General features: G+C 43.1%; 1 long non-coding RNA gene across 1 annotated transcript in view; it reads right to left on the bottom strand.

Annotated features, from left to right (window-relative positions):
• Nucleotides 1-6,166: 6,166 nt before the first annotated feature.
• LOC116695265 (uncharacterized) overlaps nucleotides 6,167-11,086 on the bottom strand; it is a 6,205-nt gene continuing 1,285 nt past the window's right edge. The window contains exons 2-3 of the long non-coding RNA XR_004333401.1: nucleotides 7,602-7,604; nucleotides 6,167-6,289 (exon numbers count right to left, since the gene is read on the bottom strand). This is a non-coding gene — a long non-coding RNA (uncharacterized LOC116695265). The remainder of the gene's footprint in view (nucleotides 6,290-7,601; nucleotides 7,605-11,086) is intronic.

The raw sequence follows: 11,086 nt of genomic DNA, 5'->3' as shown, positions 1-11,086 counted from the left end.
TTCATTGATTCATTGTTGAAATGGAGGCTCAGGCTGGTGTCACATAACTAAAAAGCAAAAATGTCTCTGCAGGTACTGGGGACTGGGAAGGGAAAATACCCCTGACTGTTATTTGTATTTTCGGGTTTGCATGACAGAATTCCTGAGTAGAAATAATAGATCATTTTGGTGCGTAGTTTTGAAATTTGTCCCTTTTGCTACTAAAGACCCTGTACTGCTCTCTGTCTCCGCATTCAGGCAAAGCTGAGGATGCCAGGTCGGAGGAAGCTTGATCAAGGTAAGCCCCATCTTTGTTTTTTAGTCAGCTGGCTATGTATTCAGTTCTTAGTGTCATACAGTATGTGAGAGCACGACCAAGCTCTAGTTAATACGAGATCAAGCCAGTTCCCAGGGTTGGTTATGCCGTGCTCAGTCTATAGCCACGCAGCTTCACTTCCGAGATTGTTCCGGTGCCGGCGGAAATTCCACAGGATGTCCCTGTTTTCTGCCGGATGTCTGTTAGCCGCCGCTTTCTTTCTGTTGGGATTTTAAACTCCGGGTGATTTCTGAGGACTATGGTGAACTGGTCCTCAGATCTCTACAGGGTAAAGCCACACAGCTAGCTAGACTATCTAATGTGGTCCAATCTGAATTTTCTGTTGTTGACTAAAACAACTTTGAATGTACACGTTCCACCAAAACAAGTTCCTTTTCGAGGCTAATTTTCAGAGGCACCATGGCTCCGTCTGGTGCTTAGCATCTCCCGTGACAATTGTGGTTGGTTTAAAGAAATGCCATTAAACCAGAGCGAGTTTTTCTACCCATCCTGGAATGCTGTGTGGACTGGCCAGGCCCTCCTCTGCAGTGCTGTGGAGGAAGGTCTGGCAATGCGAGACTGTGCCGTGCTTAATGATAGTGGCTACAATAGATCATGTTTCTTTCATAATGTTATCCCAAAAAATATCCTATCCATAATCTTCTTGCTCAACATCTGAAATTAAGGCTGTAAAACAGTCTTTGCTTTGAACCTTTATCACTCAATTTCTGCTCACAGACCGCTAGTACTCGTAGGGGTCTTCACTTATGTCTACGATTATGAAAAGTTGCATCCAGGTAGGCTATTCAAGCCGAAACTTAAATATGATATATTCCTACCTTCAAAGCAACCAGACAGTCCAACAGTATTCATTGCAAGTGTGTAACAATCCAAAGTCCATCTGTTTTAATTCAAGTGGAGCAGCCCAAAAAGAAGGGTGGGTGTTCAAAGGATAAACAGATCCTGACTTGCATATTGATTCTAGCTTGAATTTCCATTTTGGATTGATAGTTCCATAACACATGCAAACACACACATAATGATCTCATCACAATGACACCCACTGTGGCGAGGTGTGTGTCACAGTGACACTGCAGGGGGGGGCAGCTCCTCTTCAGGACGTTCACTCGCTATCTCCTCCACTTCAAGAACACAGTAAATTAAAAAGTTAACGCACTGATGGGGCGGAAGATTGCTCTGCTGTGTGTGTGTGTGTGTGTGTGTGTGTGTGTGTGTGTGTGTGTGTGTGTGTGTGGTGTGTGAAAAGCATCTCCCCAAACAGCAGGAGATATGCATTAGACTAATGTGTGATTAAACACATCTATGCATGTGATTGGTTGATTTATGTGCTTTGACAGTAGTAACTGGGTGGTTTTTATAGATCAATCATGAGGCGAGGCCGGTGATATATGCTTGTTAGGATACTAAAGCATCGTTATTGTAATCTTTAACATGCATATGCGTTCATTTCCATACCATATTTTTTTATGCTGCATCGCTTTAAAATCCTCCGTGTCCTCCTTGGCTACTACCAACTGTGTGAGGGGGGGGGGGGTTGCTTGGTCAAAGAAGGCTTGTATCGTGGACGTGCTGACAGTTGTTGTCATTACTTTCATCTCCTCATGGCGGCGGCAGAAACTATATTTACTACTATATACGCACTATGCTATAGCTTTAAATTAACTTTGCCGATCACCAGCTAACATGGCTCATTAATTAATTAATTTATTTAATTTATACTGTTTATTGATGCGTGGTAAAACAATACAATTTACACTCTGTTTTGTTAGTAATAAACACACACATGCTCAGGACCTATTCATGCACAAATGGAGAGATGTCAGAGGGAGTGGGCTGCCAGTCCTGGACCAATACCCTGAACGGTTGGGGGGGTACAATGCCTTGCTCAAGAGCATCTGGCAGTGCCCAGGAAGTGAGGTGGCATCTACACAACTACCAATCCACACTCTGTACTTTGGTCCATGTGGGGACTTGAACCCGGGACCCTCTGGGCCGCTGCCCCAGATTGCTGGAAAAAAATGTATTTGTTTCAAATCGGTAACATAGATGTAATGAGTGGCACAGAACATGAAGTAACATGGCATTTTATTTAGTTTGAGTTTTAACTTGTCCAGAGGGGCAAGTAAATTTCTCTTCTACTTGCCCTGCAAAAATCCACTTGTCCTTGTTAAATAAATGGCTAAAACATGCAAAACCAAAGGTATGGTCCTCTAAGATCATCTCTGATGGCTGTATACATCTACTGAGAAACATCAACAGGATCATTAAATGGTTTGAGTTGCATCTCTCTCTCTCTCTCTCTCTCTCTCTCTCTCTCTCTCTCTCTCTCTCTCTCTCTCTCTCTCTCTCTCTCTCTCTCTCTCTCTCTCTGAGCTGTAATCACTGTGAAAGGAAGATGTATATTTAATATCTCATCTTGCTGTGCTGATGATGTGGCATGTTTTGAAACATTGGTTTCATATCTTTATCAATACCTCATCTCTTTTTCATGCCATTGATGAACGTCTCTCTTCGGGGGCAACATCCGCCTCAGAGGCAAATAAAAGCACTTAGCTCGGCTTGTTTCAATACCTGATTGAAAACTGCCGTTTTGCTTTTATAAGACATCACCGCTCGTCAGTATGACACCGTCATGAAGTTGTGGGGAAAAAATAGTTTGTGGTTCTACAGAGGACACGTGAGAAGATGGAAGGATTTCACAGGACATTAAATTGATGAATACGAAGCAGATTTGAGGATGGCTGTTTTGTTTTTTAACTGGTGGCTGGTATGGCTGCTCGATCATGGAAGACATCATAATTACTCATGTCAATATTGAAATCATGATTATTTAATATGATTGCTTATTGACTTAAAAAAAAACATATTTATTGAACTTAAATAACAGTGAAACAAATCAACAGTGAAAACACTGAAATCTGTGAGATTTCACCGAATACTTTTCCCCTTTGAACTTTTTTTACTTGCCAAACTTATTGTGCAAAATAATCGTTTTTCTCGATTACATGTTTTTTTTGTGTGTGTGATCATCATTCGAAATTGTAACCGCGATTAGGATTGGATTCATTGCACAGCCCCATTGTGGCTTGTCTATCTGTGTGGTCGTTTATTGAATCTGCACTGGGGGAAAGTTTGTTTTCATATGCTCTGTTTTGAGACTAAGTAGCTCTGACATCTCTGCTACCCACAGTCCCCTGCGGGAGGAGTTGGCTGTTAGCGATATTTCCCCGGTGACGGCTTGGGCTTGGGCTTTACACCGTGTTACAGCAATTAGATCTCAATTAGCTCAGAAGTAAACACACACCACACACACATACACACACACACACACACACACACACACAGAGGCAGAGAGACGGCGTGTTGGAGGGAGAGCTGTTAGCAGATGTAAAAGGGCCTGCTCTCTCTCGGGTCTTGTTTGAACCTCGTTGTCCCACGTGTAAGGAGTGTAGCCCAGCGGGCAGGATTCAATCTGCAGCTAAACACACACACACACACACACACACACACACACACACACACACACACACACACAACAACACACACCACACACACACACACACACACACACACACACACGTGCAGGAACACCAAGCAGTTGAGACGACAGGGACAACCAAACAACACACAAACTGAAACCATGGTGATCCATAATGAGTAGGATTGGGCATCAAGAGTTGGTTCCAATTGGGAATTGTCCTAAAAATTACGATGCCAATGGATTATTATTTTTTGTAATTCATTTTTTTTTAATTGTAGTCAGGGTTTTAAGACTTTAGTGAGTAACTTTTCTTATATTAATGAACGTCCGTTACATTCAAGCCATTGTCAAATGAGTTGCTACAAAGCTAATTAAGACTCTCAGCTCCACACGTCTCTCTGGATTTCTCAGTGTGATTATGTTCAGAAGATCGTGGCGTCTGGTGACTTTTTCGAGTGAAGATAATTACCTTTTCTGAAGAGTCCATCATGTTTTTTATACTTCTGTGTCCTCCTTGGCTACAATCAACTATGTGGGGGAGGAAGGGGGGGGGGGGGGGTGCTTTGTCAAAGAAGAATTGTTTCATGTGGATGCATTTACAGTTGTTGTCATTACTTTGAATTCCTCACGGTGGCAGCAGAAACTACGCACTATACTACTGTATACGCACTATACTACTGTATACGCACTATACTACTGTATACGCACTACTGTATACGCACTATACTACTGTATACGCACTATACTACTATATACGCACTATACTACTGTATACGCACTATACTACTATATACGCACTATACTACTGTATACGCACTATACTACTGTATACGCACTATACTACTGTATACGCACTATACTACTGTATACGCACTATACTACTATATACGCACTATACTACTGTATACGCACTATACTACTGTATACGCACTATACTACTGTTTACGCACTATACTACTGTTTACGCACTACACTACTGTATACGCACTGTACTATACCTTTAAATTAACTTTTCCAATCACCAGCTACCATGGGTCATTCATTTCTTTAATTTAATTCGTATTGTTTATTGATCCCCAGTGGGGAAATAACAATTTACAATCTGTTTTGTTAGTAATCAACACACACTATGCTCAGGACCTATTCATGCACAAATCGAGAGATGTCAGAGTGAGTGAGTGTGTGTGTGTGTGTGTGTGGGGGGGGTAGGTCTGGGTGCCTTGCTCAAGAGCACCTGGCAGTGCCCAGAAGGTGAAGTGGCATCTCTCTAGCTACCAGTCCACACGTCGTACTTTGGTCCGTATGGGGACTTGGACCCGCGACCCTCCGGTTCCCAACCCACCTCCCTACAGACTGAATCTTTACTGATTTTAACAAATTTGAACTAACTTTACTGCTTAGTTTCAGACCCTTGGGGTTTGTTTTTGCGTTCTTCTTCTCTGTTTCAGCCTAGCTCGTCATGGCTACGGCACACGCCAGTAGTCCTACATTTCCCATGACACAAGTGTTCATGGGAAATGTAGGATTAGTTCTACAAGCAGTGTTGTCGCTGGGTCCGCTCCTTCTTTCCTCTGACCTGCCATTCTTCTTCTCCTCATCCTCTGCTTGCCTTCTTTCCATCCTCTTGTTTTTTCTTTCTCCTTTCCTTTATCCTGCCATTTAACCTCTTCTCATCATCTTGTCTCCTCTCTTTCCTTTTCTCCTCCATTCTTCTCTCTTTTCTCTTCACCTCTCGTTTCCTACCCTGTCCTTTTTAATCATCTCTCTCACCTCTCATCATCTCTCCTTTCTTCCTTCCTTCCTCCTCTCCTTCTTTCGATCTTCTGCTATCCTTCTTCCTCAGCTCTCGTTTCCTCTCATTCTCTTCTTTCCTCTTCCCTCCTTACTTTTTCTTTCCGACTCTCCTTTTGTGTCTCCTTGGCCTTTCTGACTCCTGTCTTCCTCTCCAGCCATCCCTCCCCTCTCTTCCGCTTTAAATTTGTTCATCTTCTCTTTCTTTTACTTTTCTCCTCTCCTCTTTTCCATTCTCTCTATTCCATTCTTCTTCCTTATGTTCTCCCATCCTCCACTCCTTTTTCTTCTTCCTCCAATCTGTTTTATCTTCCCAACCTCCCCCAAACACTTCTCCTCTCTCCTCATCTGTTCATCCTCTTCTTCCCAACATCTGCTGTTTTCACTGCTCATTCTCCATCTACTCTCCTCCTCTAGTCTACTCTTCCTTACTCTCCTAATACTTCTCTTCTTCATCCCATTGATTCCTTCTCTTCACCTTACATATTTTCATCCTCTTCTCTCCTATTTTATTTTATTTTTTTTATTTTTATTTTATGATTATTTTTGGGCATTTAGGCCTTTATTTCCACAGGACAGATGAAGACATGAAATGGGAGACAGCGAGGGGCAATGACATACAGCAAAGGGCCGCAGGTCGGAGTCGAACCCGCGGCCGCTGGGTTGAGGAGTGAACCTCTAGATGTGTTCTACCACCTGAGCTAACCTGGCCACTCCTATTTTTCTTTTTTTTTAATCATTTTCTTTTCTTGACATGTTTTAGATTTCTGTGATTGTGATTCTTCTGATCTCTCCTAACCCTCATCCTATTTCCTCCTTCGTCCTCCTCCTCTCTTTCCCTCTCTTTCTTGTCATCTTCTACTTCTCTCTCTCCTCTCAGTTCCCCCTCCTCCCCTCTCCTCACTTCTCTCTCCTCACTCTCTTCTTCCCCTCATTTTCTTGTCTCTCTTCTCTCTCCTCTCCCATTCTCTCCTCACTTCTCTCTCATTCTCTCTTCTCCTCTTCTCTTCCTCTCCTCTCTCATTCTCTCCTCACTTCTCTCTCCTCTCCTCTTCCTCTCCTCTCTCATTCTCTCCTCACTTCTCTCTCATTCTCTCTTCTCCTCTTCTCTTCCTCTCCTCTCTCATTCTCTCCTCACTTCTCTCTTATTTCCTCTTCCTCTCCTCTCTCATTCCCTCTCCTCTCCTCTTCCTCTCCTCACTTCTCTCTCCTCTCCCTCTCCTCTCTCATTCTCTCCTCACTTCTCTCTCATTCCCTCTCCTCTCCTCTGCTCTGTCCTCTTTTCCCCTCCTTTCCTCTCCTCTCCTCTGCGCTGGGTCGCTGTGCTTGTTGCGGCTGATAATCCGTGTCACGGCGGCTGATTGGGGATTAGGACTAGCAGTTTATTCACGGCAGGGAGAATGATACAGCGCTTAGTGGCACCGGCTCCCGCGGCAGCCGCTCTCTGCTGAATTAGCAACATGTTTGAATGAGATAAAAGAGACAGCTTACCCCACCGCACTCCACCGCACTCCTCCACCTAATCCCTATACAGCTGTGAAATGAGCCGAGCCAGTCGCACCACACCTACACCCACACTGGCTGTCTCTCGTCCTCCCTCTCTCTCTCTTACTCTCGCCCACACACACACACACACACACACACACACACACACACACACACACACACACACACACACACACACACACACACACACACACACAGCAAACCCTCATTCCAAACTAGATAGCCCCCAGAGAGCAAATACCTCCACCAAGACTACACAGTCCACTGAATGTGTAATATTAATAATAGAAAATGTAAAAAAAAAAGTGTTTTATATAACTCTGAACTGCATCAAAATACAAACAATGATAGACAATAATGATAACAGACAGTGGCTTAGGTTTGACAATAGCCAAATGCTGTATAAGAATATTAGGGTTCTGCTTGAGGATGGACTGGGTGGTGCTGTAGCCATACCTCCATAGGTGAAATGCCATCACATTTGACAGCATCAGGTACTTAACTTACGTTCTGCTATGGACATCCAACCTTTATATGACATCTTTTTAAACGCCGCCACCCTAGCCATCTCACAAGCCCACTACTGGTTTTGACGGCACCGCTTCATTCTTCCATCCTCTTAAAATAATCTGTCTGGTTATCATTAAACTAGTCTGGACCCAGATCCTATGGGCTCAGCCAGCCCGTTAATCTCCCAGAACAAATAATCATGGACTGGATGGAACCAGGGTCAATGTTGACTTACTTTTCTTACGTAACTAACGTATGTATGTAAGTTATGTAACAAACGCACCTTTTTTAACCCTAACTACAATCTTTTCCTAAACTCAACCAAGTAGTTTTAGGATAACACACAAAAAATTGTGGATAAATTGTTAAGATATTGCACAAACTGTTGTATAGTATTCGTTACGGTTAGCTTTCCAACTACAGTATCACCCGAGTTAGCCCTGCAAATAGTCACTATGTCGCTCAGCTTCCAGCACTGCCTGTTTTGTGAGGATTAAAGAGGTTAATTTTCTGGTGTGTATAGACACTTCTCAGTTAAAATATAATTGCAACGTAAATGGATGTCGGTGGCACTATTGGGTCCCGATCTGCACCAAATGCTTTATTTTTCTGCTAAGTTCCTAGCATGGCATTGCTAGACCTTCTTCCACAGCGCTGCAAAGGAGGGTCTGACTAGTCCACACAACAATCCGGTATGGGCGAGAAACATGCTCTGGTTTATTGCCATTTCTTTAAACCAATCACAATCGTCATGGGCGGTGCTAAGCGCCAGATGGAGCAACAGTGTCTTTGCAAAATAGCCCCGGGAAGGAGACTCGTTTTGGTGGAACATGTGTACGTTCAAAAGTAGTTTTAGTCGTGCAACAGAAAACTCAGATTGGACAGATAGTCTAGCTAGCGGTCTGGATTTACCCTGCAGAGACCTGAGGACCAGGTAACCGTAGTCTTCACATTGGACAGATAGTCTAGCTAGCTGTCTGGATTTACCCTGCAGAGATCTGAGGACCAGGTAACCATTGTCCTCAGATTGGACAGATAGTCTAGCTAGCTGTCTGGATTTACCCTGCAGAGACCTGAGGACCAGGTAACCATAGTCCTCATGAATCCACAACAGTTTAAAATTCCAACACAAAGTAAGCGGAAGGTAACGAACATCTGGCCGAAAGGAAGGCAGCAACGGACAGAAGTGGAAGGTCGTGGATATAGACGAAGTCCATAATCCTCTACACACTTTTCAAAACCTCTATCCTATATAACCGGCTAAGTAACAGACAAATGAAAAGAAAAATGGAACCAAAAGTATCTTAAAATTAAAAGAAATTGAAAAAAAATAAAGGCTACACAAATAATCCCAGGCATTATAATGCAGTCCCATCAGTAGGTACTATTATTCTTTTGTTGTCATTCAGACCCAGATATACATAAACTGTAATGAATCCCCAGTTCTGTTAGTTATAATGGGAAATAAAGTCACAGCTGCACACTGTGGGCTGCATGTGGGATCCTGTTTTCAGCGTCCAGTTGTATTTATTTTAACTGACTACCTTAGCAGAAATCTCCGGACAGCTGAGAGGTGAGTTGATTTGTTGTTTGTTATTCCCTACATGTCATTAAGCTATGAAAATAGTCGCCTCCCTCTCAACACACGACAGTTTTTAAACCCCTCGGAGACAAAGTGTGGTCCATTTTGTTAATGGTTTCGGCCAGGGGGGTGGGGGGTTGGCCATCTCCACCAATAAGCCCGGCCGTATATCTCACTTCATTTGGCTAGTGATGTGTCAGCAAAATAAGGCAGGGGAAATAATAATGTGCGGCTATCTACATATGGAGAAGTAATGAAGGAGAGAGTGGTGGAGTGGAGGAAGGAGAAGTGAGGGGAATGAGCGCAGGAAAGCAGAATTACAGCTGATTTTCGAACGGGAGGATGCTCGGTCGTCTCTCTTATTCTGAGAGGTGAACGAAGGTGATTCTCCGAAAAAAGCAAAGCAAGCGTTTCATTCTCTTCACTGTCTTGTCAGGAGACAGAAAACTCGGAGACGTCCTGCACTCACGCTTAATTTGCACCATCTTTTTGTCTCTATACCGGTCTCTTGTAAATTCCAGCAAATTCATCCAACGGGATGCCGGGCCCAACTCACAGGTCACAGGTTTCATTCCTAACCTGACTGACATGTGTAGAGTTGCTGTACATTTCATTATGAATAAATATAACCTGAAAAGTTATCCGACACTACTTTTGACACCGGAACTGACGACAGTACGCCCGTCTTTTTCCAAGACTGAATCATTGGAAATGCAGCGGTTCATTGTGCCAAAGATAATCCCTGGGTGCATCACTATTTGATCAGAACGTGTGAGATGATGTTCTGAACTGAAGGGAAACATCGATGGGAGTCAAAGTCTTCCAGGGGACTGTGTCCCGGGCCGCTGTTAACGAGAGCCATGTTACACAGTAGAATAAAACACACCTTTTAAACCCAAAGAGAAATATATTCACCACCAAAAAAAAATGTTACTCTCAGAGATGGTTAGCAAAAAAGCAGTGGTGCATTACTCAACTGATTTATTACTATATAAATATTATAACTAATTCTATTTTTTCTATTTCTTACACTTAATGTCTATTTTTTGCCTGTATCTTCTGATCATGCATTTGTGTTATTCTGATGTGTGGATATTTTTTTCTTTTGAGTTGCTGTAGCACAGGAATCTCCCTAGTGCTGGATTAACAAACTCTATCTTATCTAATCTTATTTCACGTACTTTTACTTATGATTTCCAATGCAGGACTTTGACTTAACAGTATTTTTGAGTATTTTTTACAGTGTGCTTATTCATTTTACCTAAGTAAAGGCTCTAACTACTTCTTCCACCACTGCATATTAAGGGTGGAGACAGTAAAAAAGGGTTGCTTACACCTGGTAGGCAATCTACAAAACAATACTCCATCACACAGGGAAGAGGGAAACCTGATGGATTTGTATTGACGTGTTTTAATTTTGAGCGATTTTTCACATCCCGACATAAAAATATGAAATACAAAATAACTTTCCACCATACAAAATTTTTGGTTTATGCAGTTTGTGTTGGCAAAGGTACGTTTCCTGTGAGTGAGTTTTTGTTCCTGATGTCTGTTCCTCGAGCCTCAGAGGCCCAGTCAGTGTCACCTCCGTGTGCCGCCGCCGCCGCCTCAGAGTCATCTTTGGTTACCAGCGGATAAGCACTTTCCCCCTGATTGGTTTAGCCAGCGTCTCTTAATATCATATTGATGATAATTTCCCTGTAATGCGCCATTTGCACTAATTGTGATGCAGGGAGTGAGTAATGGCATGTGACTGCAGCCGCTCCCCAGCCACTCCTCAACACTTAATCTCCTGATTGTCCCAGAGAGACGAAACGTGACAAGATCATCATAAACAACCTGCTTCCCCCCCAAACACGGACACACAGGCACACACGCGCACACACACACACACACACAC

The sequence above is a fragment of the Etheostoma spectabile genome, chromosome 9, assembly GCF_008692095.1.
Source record: "Etheostoma spectabile isolate EspeVRDwgs_2016 chromosome 9, UIUC_Espe_1.0, whole genome shotgun sequence".
In the NCBI taxonomy this organism is placed as follows: domain Eukaryota; kingdom Metazoa; phylum Chordata; class Actinopteri; order Perciformes; family Percidae; genus Etheostoma; species Etheostoma spectabile.
The sequence above is the reverse complement of the archived record's forward strand: the minus strand, read 5'-3'. Positions and strand labels throughout refer to the sequence as shown.